Source organism: Contarinia nasturtii, unplaced genomic scaffold (assembly GCF_009176525.2).
Source record: "Contarinia nasturtii isolate CC-2019 unplaced genomic scaffold, AAFC_CNas_1.1 Cnas_scaffold_285, whole genome shotgun sequence".
Lineage (NCBI taxonomy): Eukaryota > Metazoa > Arthropoda > Insecta > Diptera > Cecidomyiidae > Contarinia > Contarinia nasturtii.
Window position 1 is genome coordinate 3,211,186 of NW_022197640.1, and position 16,754 is coordinate 3,227,939.

The 16,754-nt window shown below is 35.1% G+C and overlaps 1 protein-coding gene across 2 annotated transcripts in view; it reads right to left on the bottom strand.

The window, feature by feature from the left end:
- Positions 1-16,754, bottom strand: part of LOC116337842 (cyclin-dependent kinase 14) — a 160,504-nt gene that overhangs the window by 118,246 nt on the left and 25,504 nt on the right. The gene's annotated exons all lie outside the window — the stretch shown is intronic.

The window sequence follows — 16,754 nt, forward strand, 5'->3', positions numbered from 1 at the left end:
TGCACGGTGCCAAAACATGCTTTTGTAGGCGCTTAGTCATTTGTTAATGAAGATACTCATATGGAAAGAACTAAGGCAATAACATACAACAACAATAATAGTTGCAATTAGACAGAGCACGTACAATGTGACAGAGAACGGAAAATCAACCGTATATATGTATATAATACGGTTAATAGAATACAACAAACTCATTGAAACGTTGACGAAGAAACTAAACCGAGAAGCTTTAATCATTTGTGCAAACTGTGATGCATACACGTGCGTGTGTGTATTTTTGGTGTGTATCACTATATGCCTGAATGCATGTACGCATCACAGAATACACGCGGTAGAAGTACGCAACATTGGTATTGGTGTGTTTGTGTGCAACGCAATGGCAAATAGTCAGCGGTAGCATGGATTGTGAAACATGGTAACATTCGAAATAACAACAAACACATGCGCCGTTGGCCGGACACAATGAAAACAATCATCAGCAATGCTATACACGACATCCAGCTGAAGGGAACAATTCACCGTGTATGTAAGAGATGATTATGATGTTGTCGATGTTGTTGGGGAAGTAAAAACACCACAGACCATGTGGAATATGTACAATAAGTGAATGCAAGTCAAAATGTTCATTGAATTTTTGGTTTTCTCTGTAAATTTTACGCATTTTATTTCGCTCGAATGCCATAATAATCATCATGATATTTTTTTTGTGTGTGTTTGTTGCTTTTTTTCATCTTTTTCCATCCAGTGAACCCGTTTTGAGCATACCATTCGCATTTGCATTCGAACGAAAAACTGGTGGTGATAAATGTAAAACATGCTCTTAGCATTGGCAATACACCGGGCAAATCTAAACGGGATGGATGCTTGGTATCGTTTACATTTCTCTTTTCAGTATTGTTTGTTGGCCATTCAAACCTATCATTATTATTCTCAATACAAGTTGTCGTTTTTTTACATATTTTGTTCTCTGTTGGATTTGCATCAAGATTTTAATAGATATTCGATATTTTGATTTTCTTCCTCTCCTCTTTTTTTTATGGAAAGAAATGCAAACGTCCCTGAATGCCGAGGAGCGTGCATGTGTACGTGTGCACTTGAATTGTTGGAGTGTCCGGTACATATGTGAATGCTGCGAAAACGCGTAAAATATGCAGATTATTCATTAATAAAAATGAACAACATTCGTTCGAATCGGGGTCTCATTGTGAAATTGGCATAAATTCTAGTAAATGCACACATATGTACATTTGGTTGAACCCCAATATAAATTATTCTACAACTGCTCAGTCGGCATTCATGTTATTATGCCACAACAATTTTATTGTATTTATTTTGCATGTTAAACCAATCGCACCGATTTTTTTCCCTATTCAATATTTCTTTTTTCCTTCTGCGATGTTTTTGTGCATATTAAAAAAATTCCCGTCTCGTACCAACGTTATTACGATTTATTTTCCTTTTCACTCTCGCTGTGAATGCAAACCGACGAATTCCAAAACAAAATGTTCGAAAAATTAATTTGATGCATTTTGAAAGATTGAAATCAACGCTTAATGAGTCGCATTAACCAGTATGCATTAAATATTTTGTGAGATGCTGAACAAAAGAGAATAAGTATTTAATAAGAAATCGAAAAAGTTGTTTTGAATGAGCTTCGCCATTTGAATATGCCAATCATTCAAACCGTTCCTGCTGCAATTATTCGGTGAGCATATTGTGTGCTGTGTACACGTTAGAAGAATTCATTTGATTTTCATAAAAAATGTAGAGAGAATACGCATTTTGAATAGTTTATTTATTCGACGCTTGACATCGTTCATGCATGTTGAACATCTTTAAACGATAAAAATCAATTTAACCGCATGATGACATTAGGCGGACTGTCGTTACGCCGCGAACCAAGTGCAATAATGTGCCGGTAGGATAAAATAAGCATAAATAGACAAGTATAAAGGCATAACTGCATTGACAATCGACAATTTTTCACAGGGCATGCACTAATTTTCGTGCAAAAGTGAAAAGCACTCAAGCGATAACCGACATGGTGAGTAGTTCATAATAATTTTTTTTTATGGCCAATTGAAATAAAATTAAATGGAAAAATAATGATCACAACTTACATATGTTTGAATATTGGTTATATTTTGTCGATTGTAAATTGGTTAATTCATTTGCATAATATTGTTATATTCAATGGTGAAAAAAGTGGAAAAAACGTAAATTTCGGCAGTACACGCACCCGCATCTCACCAATCCGTATTCTTTAAATTGCGTGAACAAGAAAAAAATATTGTTATTGCTTCGATTGCATATGGTGCATGCGAAAATGTCAAGCATACAATCGAGAGTTCACTTACTCAATGTATACGAGCAATGTTTTGATGACATGATCATTTTACCAGAGGCGATTCATATCTCCCCCCGCTGATCTGATTCTCGTTCTCGACTGCCATAATGCGACGCTGTCACATTTCTCTCGCTCTCTCATTTAAGTTAATTTCATTCACTTCAATTGGGATTTTATGTTTTTCTTTCGCTTCAGGTGCTCACCATTGGCTGTTGACATTGTTCGTCTTCGCACGATATTCTTCCTGTTTGTTGATTAGATGCCATCGATTCGAATAGCATTTCCATTAGTGTGCTCATTGTTTCGGAACGTGCCTTTACATTGTTACATGCAATGAAACGCAGACAGTTGAAATAAGGAGAAGCGAATGAATGAATGACAGTCGGGGTCTTGACAAGTGTCAAACAATGCAGGTGTCAAATTGAATTAGCTCAAATGAATAACAATGTGTTCTCCCGTCTAACAACTTTGTCTCTTTCTTTCTTTCTCTCTCCTTCTCTCTTTTACTTCTACTTCAATCATTCAGAAGTGCGTTGTTTTGACGCTTCAACAAAATATGTGCCATGTCTTGGTCTGTGCGATTGAAGATAGATAAATCAAATGATTGACTTTTCTTGGAATATTTCAATCCATTAGTTACACATTTTGGAAACTCGCGGTCGTAACTCGCAAGCACTACCGACTCTCCCACATTTCCATTGTTTGTTCTCCCTTCTTTCTTATTTGCTACAAATTCTTATTTGTTTTATGTCTATTTATTATTCGTGTTGTTTTTTCGTTCAAATCATAATTTTCGATTCACTTCAATAATAATTTGTGACTGTATCGTCACAATCAATTCATTTGAGAGAGAGAAAAATAAAAAAAATTATGTGAAAATAAAGAAAAAGAACAAATTCAAACTTTCAACAAACAATCGAAGCGAAGCAAAACGAATGGTGGTGAAAAAGTTTCGCTTGATATAGAAAAACTTTTTTCTCGTCTCCACAAATAGAATAGAGAGACACCAAAAAAATAATAATAATAATGGAATAAAAAAAAAGAGAGCATAGAAAAAAAATCAGCACATCTCTTTCTATTTCGGTACGTGCATCAATGTGTATCTTCTTGTTTGGGTTTCATGCAATTGTGTATATGTCAGTTTGGTGTATGTCGTGGCATATGCTTCCACGTATTTTGAACGCGTTGTGTGTATGTCTTTGATTGGTGCTGTTTTGCCTTATTCCATCCAACATTTTTCGCTTCGTTCACTTTTGCCATTTGGTTTATAGACGAAAAGAAGCAATACTTCTTTCATGAATCCGATTACGATTGCGGCAACAATGGATAAAGTTTATATATACCTTCTAGTTTTATTCTCTTTTTGTGTGTGTGCTCCTTGTCTCTCTGTACAGAGAGCAGAAACATTACCAGTCCATCTCACTTTATGTGTCTCCCTTTTCGTTTCACATTCAAAACCCGTTCGTGGTGCTGTTTGTTTGCCTTTTTTACTTTTAAAAATCCATATTTTCTAATAATATTGTGAATAGCTAAAGTTCTCTGTATTTATTTTCAACTTTACACTTTTATTTGGGCTACAACTGCTCCGGAATGAAAAAAAATACACATACTTCTTCTCTCTTTTCGTTTGACCATGGGCATTTCTTTTTCGGTGTCTCTCTTTTTCACGGGAAATCAACAAATCGAAATAGAAACATAGTATTTGGGTGTGAGGTGTTTTTTTTTTTGTTAGATTTGTTTTGTTAAATGTGGATTAGATTTCGTTCCGGTTGCTTCAAATACGATGTTTCGTTTTTTTTTTGTTGTTGTTGTTGCTTGTGAGGTTTTATTATTTGTGTGATAAATTCGTTGTACCGAAATAAAACCCACCGCATGTATTCATATAAACCGCATTTTATGTGAAACAAGTATTTTTTTCTATTTGTTCATTTGTTGGTTCTACCAAACTCTGCAAGCCACATACAGCTTGCACTTCTCTTGACCTTTCTACCGTTTGGGAACATTTTTTTTTCTCTCATTGGCTGCGGCTTTTCTCCCCGTAAACATACACCCAAACATGGTTCACAAAAGTTTAACTCAATCATAAATATATGTGTTCATTCCATTTTATTTGAATTGATGTTAAATGCATGTGTTATGTACTATATATTGTGATATCGAAATGGTGATGTTGTGTTGTGCTTTTAACTCTTACTGTGTGCAACAGTTTTTCGTTCATTTTTTGTTTGCTACTTCCTAAGTTAAAGCCACGAGTCGATTCGTTTATCACTCTTTCATCCGTTCTTGCATACGAAGGGAATAAGAAATTAATATCATTCACCAATTGCCAATAAACGATGGGATGCTCGAAAACGGGGCAACGTATATAATTTTTTTTTTTATTTACGCAATGGTTATAAAATACTACTGCAGAAGTTCGTGAGAGATTAACCATCAATTTCTTGGTTCTTGAAAATTGCTTTATCCCAAACAAGAATTTAAAGACATCTGGTTGCATGAACATGTGCTCTTAGCGTGAAATAGTTTCTCTTTCTCTCATCCATTCATTCATTCTTTCTTTCTTCGATTTTGTACATTTAACGTACTACTTTTTTATATATTTGGTCGGCTCTGGTTTTGGTTGTCGCATGATATTTTTGTGAACCAATCAAAACCACCTGAGAAAAAAAAATGTGTCAAACATTAAAATCGAATTACGGTGCCTTCAAACATGCACCAATGCTGTTTTCAGTTCCAAAATTATTACAACCGGGGCAATTTTGTTTCTTTCACGGAAAATAAAACGGCCACATATAAAAAAATAAAACGAAAATTATTGACTCTTCTACACCTGCTCAACGCTGTCCCTTCGTATATGGCCATGTCCTGCCTTACCAAAAACAGAAAAGAAACAAAACTACGAAACCGGCGGTGCCAAATGAAACGGAACAACGGAGCAAGCACAACAACAAAAAAAGAAAATGAAATGAAACATGACAATTATATTTCATAGAAAATATTCAGGTTCTGGTTTTCTCGGCGTTTATGCAGTCGTCCGGACTTCATTTGGGTCGCTTGACCTTATGAAATGACCTCAAAATGAAAGATTTGAACGTAAATGATATTGCAGCCATTTGATGTTGGCTCAGCAACATTCATCGACATCGTTTATATCTAATGTACATCGTATATTCGTTCCGCTTTCATATTCATTTACCTGGCATTGACTAGAAAAGCGAAAAGAAGCGGAAAAAAGGCAGCAACGTTTCCGTTTCGCTCATATTTTCAATATTTGTTAGTCAACTTTTTTTAAATTTCCATTTCGTTTGCCAAGATAAAAATCGGAACAAAGGAAATAAGCGAATTTATACTTATGGCACATTTATTTTTTCGCCATTCTTTAAATTGTGGCTAATTTTGGGCCACATGCCTTCAATTATGCAATGAAATCAATAGCCAATGACATGTGAATATCGACAAACAACAAAGGGTGACGGCGACAGAATGAGAGACCGCACAAATATTAACATGTAAAAATGTGTGGCCCGAATGCGTGCTTATCTTTGAAATCTAAATCGATTCTGTCGCGTTGTTAGGAAACTTGAAAAGTTTGAAAAAGACTTTATACCGAAGGTAACGGTTATCAAGAACAAGGTTTGAATTACAAATTTTACTATACCACACCGGCTGTAACATTCTGATTTGATTCTTTACACTTTCTTTCTCGCTTTCTGCATATTTTCTTTTTGTGTGTTGTGTGTTAGATTTTCAATGTTGACACGATCTTTTGACAGCGACAAGAATCGGCCTGTTTTGGATAGGTCATTTCGATGAGCAGTGAAATGTGAACAAGCCAAAGGGAGCCAGAGAATGCGTGTACATGAAACAGATGACGGTGACAGTGTATTTGGCCAAAATGTGTGAATGAATCGTTTTGATTTATCGAACACCGTCTATATATTCCATTATAATAAATACGGTGATCGAAACCATATGGTGTAAGCAATACTGATAATGGTGTTTGCCATTGATTCGGCTATACAATGAATGTGCATTGAATACTTATGAATTGTGTGTGCGTGTACGTTCTTTTCATTTTTTCCACAGATGAAATGATCTGATTTTGGATTTTCTTCACTGTGGTGTGCCCGCACACAAAATGAATTTCATCATATCCTATGTATCATACTAAAGTCAACGCAAATGTTCATCATACAACTAGGTGTCGTATTGTCTGATAAATACTTAGGTACATGATACTGCTTCCGGATCTTCGTTGTGATGCTCGATAAAGAAAAAATGAATGGGATCCAAATGTGATTTTGGCAAAACCATTCAAAATCGACCGAAAAAGAAAGCAACAAGATTAAAATTAGATGTGAAAAAAGTGAACCCAAGATGCTTTCTTGGATTCATATTTGAATATTGAAAAGACGTTTATTTGGTTAAGCTATTTATAAATAGAATTTGAGTGTAATGAATGACGGCAAACAACAATTGTCACCGATATGCATGTAAAAACGCATAAAAAGATGAACAAAACAATAACATGAAATTACATTTAGCCCACAAAACTGAACGGGATCTCTCATTGTATAACATTTGCACGACACACAACAGAACTGGATCGGATAAAATCAAAATTACTAAAATAAAGCATGTATACACATTATTCTCTGTCATACGTAAAATGCTCATGATGATTTGCTTAGTCATCAAAATGGTTCTCGGCCGATTTGCCGGATTAAATGCGTGTTAAGTAGAATCAAAAAGAACACAATAATGAATCCCAAGATCGAACAAGAGACGAAAGACGAACCACATTACACATACACAGACTCTCAGAGATAACGTCAGAAAGAGAAGAAAGAGAAAGAGAGATAGTGCTGGTTTTCATTGAATGGTTCGTTAATTTTCGTTCAATTGCTTTTTCACTGAGTCGCCGCATCAAGAGCTTAAAAATTGTCTATTGCCGCTGCTATCAATTAGAACAAAGAACATTCAATGGTTGTGCGCGGGCCCGCACCAGCGCACATCCTAATATTATGCATTAGTGACGAATAAACTTATTAATTGGAGACAAACTAATGCACACACTTGAATTGCTCGCAATCGTCGGTTAAGGCTAAAATGATGCGATTAATCGTATTTGATAGAGAATCCAATAAATTTCGTTTGACAATGACTTGCATTGTATGTTCAATGTTGTCGACATTGCTAACTGTATTTTCTTTCGCTTCTCATCCCAAAAAAGATCTCTCGATTCTACTTTCTATTCTTTATTTCGAATATTTATTCGAAGCAAATTTTGTGTGTATTTTTCGTTTTATTTTTCGATGACGTGCAGTGAAATTGGTAAAATGTGCTCGCGTCTGAATGATGTTTATCATTTTAACGGTAATTAAAGGCCGCATGCATATATGACTGCAGAGCATATTATAATCAAAAGAAGCAATGAACTTTTATAATTGAGGTTCATAACTTGCCCCGTATGTGTCATCAATGTGTGTTTTCGTAGATGCCATAAATCAAAACCGTCTGCTCTGACAGTTCGAAATATGCATACATTGTTATTAATTTATTAAATTGGTTGAAATTGCATATCTGTCGTGACATTCCAGGCTTTTCGATAAAACGCCATAACTCGACATGCATATAAAATCTCATTCCATATACGCGAAAATCAACCGCGAATACCACTTAACAACAGAAAAAAAATAAACACACAACCGCAAACAATAGCACCGCGCATTGCATTCAACTCATCTTTCAACTCGCCTCTCAAAATGTGAGAGATAATCAAGTACACTATTTATGCGCTTTTATTTGCAAAAAATGTTCAAATCACTTTTCTAACCGAGAGATATTCAAACAATCTCTCATTCTCTCTCATGTGTATCTTTCTCTCTATTTCGTTCAGCAAGTGTTGCTGTTCGCAATGAAGCTAGATCATTTCACTTAATGAACGCTAATTAAAAAAATAAAATAAACAACTATGCGTAATGAGTGAATACATACGAGCGTATATCAGCGATTTTTTTGTTGTTTCAAATTCAGTGAACACATCTGGCATTCGGTTGGTTTCGTCTTGGGTCTTTTGAAAATTGAAAGCGTGCCTCACAATGCGCTCGTACGCCCGCGCACACTTCTTTGAATGCAAATCGCATGCAAAGCACGATATCATTCGAATGATGAGCAAACAGCATACATGCTGATGTTTTTTTCTTTCATTTAATTCGCCCTTGACACCAACGTCCCTTTTTCCCAACATTACGAAAACTTAATGAAAATATTATTTTAATGGAAATTTTATTACATTGAATTTATTGTGCCAATTCAATTTTTCAACGAATTTGCGAATGCGACAGATAAAATGGTGGTGTGTGTGTATCGAGGAGTATAGGGACTAGGGAGTGTTAGAGAACAAGTGAACTACATGATAAAAGCTGCAAAAAACGATAACAAAAAAATAAATAAATGAACTAAGTTAATTAAGCACGCTTTTGAAATGGAACAGGCGACATGTCAAATATTATCATAAATGCGATTGTTGATTTTATATAAAGACATTTTGGTCAACTATAATTGGCGGCCATACATTCAATTGGCGGCAAGCCATTCAGTTTCAACGTCGTTAGTTCGCTGAATCGAATGTGGTTTCAAACACCATTTTAATAATAATGTTCGTGTACTATGTCCAATGTTATTTTGTGTATTTTTGCAAGAACAAAAAAATGTTCATCATGCTTTCACCACTCCCATAAAATATCATTTGAAATTAGTGCATCGAGCAACAAAAAACTGGATGACCCATGTGAGATTTCAACTGAGACAGAGGGAAGGCAAACAAACAAATAAAAAAAAATCATTTATAAAAACCATTAAACTTAATCTACAGCCGTATATACGACGATTTTCTTATCCAAACTTGTGCGCTCCGCTCCAATGGAATGTGTTTTATGCACGCAAACCCATTTCAATTCAAATTGAATAATAAACCAACATGAGCCTAGAATATTATGTACTTATTATAAATTATCGAATTGAAACGTCGATTGAAAGAGAAAATTGAAACCGACAAATGTCGAACGTGTGATCATTTTACAGTTCGACTAAATGGGCTTTGACTAGTCTCCCATCTTATAGTGCAAATAATTAAATTATAGATTTAATGAATGAACAACAAAACAATGATAGAGAGAAAACAAAAACGTTTGATTGCACTTCAATGGCAAGGCTGAATGAACGACTGAATCGACATATGCACACACACGCGCGCGCCTATCGAAGAGTTTCAATCGATTGGAATGTCTAATTATTATAATTAAGTCGTAAGGTTTAATTGATTTCCACCACGTTGTAGGTTTTCAATGTGATTGCAAGCGCGTGAGATTATATCACACGCCGAACACGATATAAAAATTGCATATATGCAATATCTTTCCGGACGAGATAGATCATGTGTCTGTCTCTCTCCCTCTTCCTCTCACACATTTTCTTTTCTCTGTAATTTAGAATTGCGTAGTCAAAGCCAGTTTTGTATCATATTACATCGCACGCGCCTGCAATGGCCTCACAAATTTGCCTACGTTTATTTCGTAATTTATACACTGCGAATGTGATCCATAGAAAAATTGTATTTAAATGCGTTTCATTGATTTCAAATGACGTTATTTGAACGGTTATCAAACGACACACCATTAGAAATATGTATAGCAGGAAGGCATTATCACATGACCATATCAAAATAAAGGCTAATTTCAGGTTTGTTTAGTGCTCAATTCCCAAATGCAAACATTGTAACAATAAAAGCATCCCGAGAAAATCGAGCTATTTTAATGTTAAACTAAAGATGAAAGTTTGAGGGAATGAACACAATACCAATTTGTGATAAATATCTGGAATCTTGTTCAACGGAATCCATTTTACTATTCAGGCTTTACGCATTATATTACGCACTGATCAAGGCATTGTGTTTGTTGTTACGCCTGTTAAAACTTAGTATTTAATTTGGTAAATCGTTATGATGAGTAGCGACCTGAATAAACATGTACACTACACATGCTCACACAGATGCGGGTGATGTTTGTACAATAGCACACGCCGAATGTGATTCATTGTGAGATTTGCTCTCAATTGTTATAGAGTGATGAGCATAATGTTTGGCGGCACCAATGTTATTTTCTCACCGCAAATACACACTCTTTTTGGGTGCTGTCGTAAAAAAATTAGATTCGCTTAGTTTGATGTCACATACAAGATAACTCTCAATCATTTCGATAGAAAACATTGTACGGACGAGTCAGATAAATTGCGTCATCAAATTGAAGTGAGCGATTAGTACGTCCGTCTCAAAAACCAAATGATTTAATGAAGTAATGAAGAAGTTGCGACGTAAGGATATAACATTTGAAATATTACTCGACAATGTTACACCATTGCTTAATTGGTCTTCGTAACTTTGTCACTCTTCATATAAGTCGGCTCTCTTCATATAATTGTAAATTATTTAAATCATTTAATGAGAAAATTTTGCAAATCTGTCTCGTTTGCTCATAAAGTCAGTATAAATGTACCTCATTTGTGGGATTCTGGTTTTTTACCGTATGTTGGGAGGGAGTAACTCACATTGAATGGGCCATCCAAATTGTGTAAGCATTTCATTCAATCTATACTAAAATTTGAGCAGTTTAATCAACTTTGCCACCACCAACGATTTATGTACGCTTAAGAAACTTTTGTCAAAAGTGGCCTGCTTGTGCAATGATAAAGAAGCTCATCTTCGTTGCTGTCGTCTTCGTCAATATTTGCCTTTGATTCATTTTTAGTGATAGGGAATTAACTATTGAGCCAACTACTTTGTTGCCAAATCGAGTGGTTCATGTGCTTGAAGATTGGCCATCGTTTTTCAGTGAAATCGAGATGATACGAGAATCTCATGAAAATATATAATATTTATGCTGAATGCATGAGATACGTGTCATTTACGGATATACTCATCACATTTGTACAAAAGTAGCAGTGTTTCTTGGTATCAAGAGACAGAGAGACAGAGAGTGAAAGAGAAAACTCATTGGAGGCCTGTTATGTATCCATAACATCTCACATACATAAACTTGTGTTTAATTTGCCAATAATAAATATATACAATATATCACATACATATATACTGCATATGCATACAGTAACTTTAATATTAAAATCATCTGTACGCACATTTTGCTTGTGAATGGTTCAAATGAAATTTTGAACATTTTCCAGTGCCTTGATACAGTAAATTTAATGGTTTGTTATGTTGCATATTATATACTTATAGACACACACGCACTGTGAGAGTGCGAAAGACTGAATGGGGTGATATGCAGCCTACAATTGTTGTGCACATTTATCTTCAGTAGAATATTCATTAGCTCATCTAAACAATGTACAAGGAAAATGATAATGGTAATACGAATGCGAACAACATTCACCCATTTCCATGTGACACTAACTGACAAGCAAGCAAATAAGCTTCAAGTTGTTGGCACTGCTGTTGCTGCTGTGGTTGTTATTATTTTTCAGATATCATATTTTAGCGTATTTCATGTGCTGTCCTTACGATACTCTGCAGGACGATGATTTGAAAGTTAGCTTTCTCTCTTCCTTTCATCCGATGTCTTTCACTCGGGCACAAGCATTTTGCCTACGCTCATACAAAACCCCTTAATTTAATAACAATGAATAAATAAAACTTAAAGATGCGGATTGTTGAACATGCGAACCTATCTTTTTGTGCAAACACAATTTCGACGAGCAAAAAATAGCAATTAAAATATTTAACGTAAAGAAAACAGTGTGCCTATCTCTCTAAATAGGATTTTTTTCAACTCTTTACACTCTCTAAATTGAGTATAGCTACTGCCAAAAATTTGGTAAATAATGTTTGAACGTGGATGAGTTTGGAATGGAATACAATATAGCTACCACCACGAAATGTGATGTGGCACATTTTTGTAAGCATTTTTCATTTATTCAAGCATTTATGGATATTATAATAGTTCCATTTACGATGGAAAATTTGTCAAGGATTTCGAAGATGCCTTTCTACTTCTTTATATGTTTGCTAAGTAGAAGCTCACTGTATGTTTCCCAGAAATTGGAGATGAGATTTTGTTGGCGTTAAAACATCTATAACAGTTGCATCTGCAAGTCATTACAAACTTCATTTCAGCGAAAGCAATCAAAATGTCATAACTCATTTATCCACATGTCATTTTATTATTGAATAAATCAATGCATCTTCTTCGGTTGTAATACATATTTTTATGGCAGAAAAATTTGATTTGATCAAAAACCAGACGATACACACCAAGAGAGAGAGAGAAAGAGAGAGAGAGACCGTGTCTTGTCTCGCCGTATGAAAGCACGTGTTTTATAGTTTTAACGTTGACTTCTACACATAGTTAGATTAAACTGTCGTAAAAATAAGGAAACCATGGAATCTGACCATGACGCATTTCGTCGCTTATGCATCCGGACCGTCGAGTGTGTTTTCGCAGCGTCTGTTTCTATTTACTAGACTGATTGGAATGCTTTTGGCATGTGAACATGAATTCAGTTTTGGAATCCATTTTGATGAAATTGATTTGGTTTAATTCGCTTTAGAAATTGAGTCTTTGCACAATGTTATAACATATCAATCAATCACAAGCACACATTTTTAGTGTACAGTGTTATACACTGTATACCATATTAATATTGGTTTATATTGGGATATTGCGTATTTGTGTATGATGCGGTTTAATTCTATACACTTGGTGTGGGCATCGCAAGGAAACTAATAAACTCCAGATATTGAACAAAGAAATCAACCCCTCTGATTTAAGCATACGATTTGACCGAACACTTCAGTGTACATTAAAATCGAAGTAAGTAATCGATACAATGGCATGAAATTGCGTTTCTTAACCATCACAAAAACATTTACACTTTGTTCAGGGATGTAATACAGTAGCATTATATTGATGGAAAGCATATATTAGTGCAGTAGGCAATGTGACAGAATATTACATCGATGATGGTTCTGTGAAATCTGAAATGGTCAACGATGGTGTATGGTGAATGTTTTACGGAAACGTCAAACTTGATACGGAATTTGCCAATCAAATAAATATTTACCGTTGTAGATGCACCGACACAAACACACATACATGGCACATTCGTTATATGACAAATGGTTTAGGCCATTATCAACACTTGTTCTTTTCTAATATCTGATATATTGCAAATTATGGGCGATATGGCAAACAGAGACTAAAGAGAGGGAAAATCAACTGAGAATGAAACAAATTCAAAAGAATTGTTGCCAACCATAAAGCAATGAGTCGCATTGTGGTGCATTAATTCTATGCATACAATGAATGAGTACGATACTACTCATGCATAGACTATTTTCCATTTACCGGATGGTTGACGGTAGTAATCGTAGTAGTGGTGGTGATGGTGTTAAAATTGTAATATCCTCTAGGGTTTTTCATACTTCTGCCATGATTGATGGTAATACATTCAGCGTAAAAATCCACACATTTGGCTCTCAGTATTTAAATCGCCTATCGTTGTGATGTGATTCTGATGGTGAAGGGAGCGAATCAAACTCAAATTGATTAGATTTCATTTTTTGCGAATGGATTCGGGCCAGTCTCATTGTAATTTATATTGGTATTTGAAGTACATGTACAAATATATATATATATATATGGTTGGGAAGTCGCATACGTTGCATTTCATTTGAAAATCAATAGAAAATGCTTGCCTATGTTGTTAATTTAATTTCTTTATGGAAAACAGAGATAGCAATGTGAATAGAGAGAATTAAAAAAAGTGAGTTCTATCAAACGAGAAACAAAAAAATTGTTCCCATGGCATGTAATACATATAGTGCAGTGTATTATTTTACACGTAGTATATTGTGTGTAATTTGTGCACCTGATGCACCGAACAAAAGCTACACCGAGACTTTATCTAGATGTGCTATCAGTGTGTGCTCTAGGCTATTTTCCTATATGTTTGTGTTTACTTTGTAGAAATGTGCATCAGTATAAACGATAACGTTTAATATGACTAGATGAATTTTATGCAAAATAGATGATAGCGAAAAATTATCCCCATGGATATATATGTGAGAACGGTACGCAATCACCATCAATTGTGAGAAGGATTTTACATGCAACTTGTGTAAAAAGCAGCAACGACTTGAATATTTTGTTTGTGCTGTGAATATTTGTAAACGAAATAGAAAACGAACACAAGTTACCGAGTTTTTGGCGTAAACGAGTCACAGTTTTTTTCTCACTTCATTTGAATCCATTGAATGAACGAACGAGAGTAATGGCAGAGAGGAATGGCGACACACACACACACACAGAGAGAGAGAAATCAAGGAACATGAAGAGAACGCATCACACACAGTCATTGACTCAACTGATTTTCCATTATGTGTGTTGAAGTGCATTTGCTTTTGTTGAACAATGTTATTTCACTGCATACAAGGCTATTACACATTATGAGCAATAGATTGGCTGGAATTACACAATAAATTTGAATTTCATTGCTTTTATATGCATCGCATCTTTTATTCATATAGATTTTTTTCTATCCCACTTTATGAATCTGAGAGAAATTCCAAAAGAACCCTGACTCCGTTCAGGGTTCAAATGTACCTTTTTTTATTCTTCGTTTTGTATTTAAAAAAAAAAAAACAAATTCAATACATTCTCAAGCTCATCCACCTGAATTAATGCTCTGCAAATCTTATCATTGAACTTAGATTATTTTCCTCGCCATCCAATCAGTTTTTCGTGTATAAAACGTCGTTTTTTTTGTATTGTGATATGAAATAATTCCCAATGTTACAAATTTCTCTGTAATTTGCACACACACACGCACACACACATGTTGTTAAATTGAAAATGCAAATACTTTACAAAGTTTTGATGCTTGCGTGTTATCAATGCAATGTTTGGGATTTTATGTTGTGGCATTTTTTTCCCCGACCAAAAATCAGTTTGCACAGATTTTAAGCGCACAAAAAATAGAGACAGAGAAAGAGGAGATACAGAGGATGATAATGTAGCAAATATTTTGCATTTGTCGATGAAAGCCAATTTATCGACAGTTTTGAATTGCTAAACACGTTTCACGTTTTACGAACTTATGGGCGCTTTGTTTTGTGGTCAATAGCAAAGCGTACGTGAGCTAACGACGACGACGACGATGAAGAAGAAGAAGAAGAAGAAAAAAAAACTACCGCACACGGACAACAAGCATTGCTCCAACATTTTTCGTTGACGTTGATTAACCGAACAATAAAACACAGATGGACGGTTGCCAAACGTCATACGTTTGGAGCGAGTAAATGTGAGCGCGCTTATTCGATATATCGATGTGTATGTTCCCTTTTGTATTCCTCTTCAAAAGCCGAAGTTAAACAACATATTTTCATCAAATACAAGAACATCACGACACGCAAACCAATATGCATTCTTTTCAGCTTCGTCGTCGTTTTCAAAAACCATCCGCACATACACACGATACTAGAGTACAACAGCATGTATGCCAATGAAAACATATAAATAATCGCTAAACAAACAGCTACAATCTGGTCTGCTTTGCATAATTCACGAAATATTTGATCGTTCATTTAACGGGGTTGTTTTAGTATTGTTAGCGCACGTGTTGCATTAAATTGTGTGATGGACACCAATGGCATCAGTGGCATTGCGAGAACCAGAACAGTCCATAACCCGAACTGAGAGCCATTGTAGTGTCCATATACATACATGTATCCACATCCAACCGTCGTGTCCATTTTTTTTTGGCATGAGAAAACAAGGGACGATGATGGTTGCCAAAAACCAATTCGTGCAATAAATACGCATACAAAACCATTAAAATGGTATCCGTTGAACTCGAGAAAATTTAGTGCTAAATACGAAACGCTAAAAGGCCACTGACCAGAATGCACACGAGACAATGGTATATAAATGGTAGATGAGAATGAAGGGAATGAGAGAAAAAAGAAATGAGAAACGCGTTCGCTCGCCCATCATCACACATGCAACGCAAAGTTTTTGTTAGATGAACCAACTATGCACCGTGCACGTATATATATAATCGGTTTGCTTTTAGGGAATTTTGTATTGAATTTCATTGAGTTTATTGGCCATGCAAAATCTTTTGCACTATATACAATTTAAATCAATATATTCAAAGTGAAATGCACAATTGAAAACGATATTGCATTCAACGAAAATTCGCACAACTTTAAATGTGACATTCGGTTGATCAAGACACTGACATTTTATCGGAACGTTCCACTGTGAAAGATTTAAAAAGAGTAGCGACAAAAACGTTTAATCAATGATTAGAAATATTGATTTTAAAAAAAATG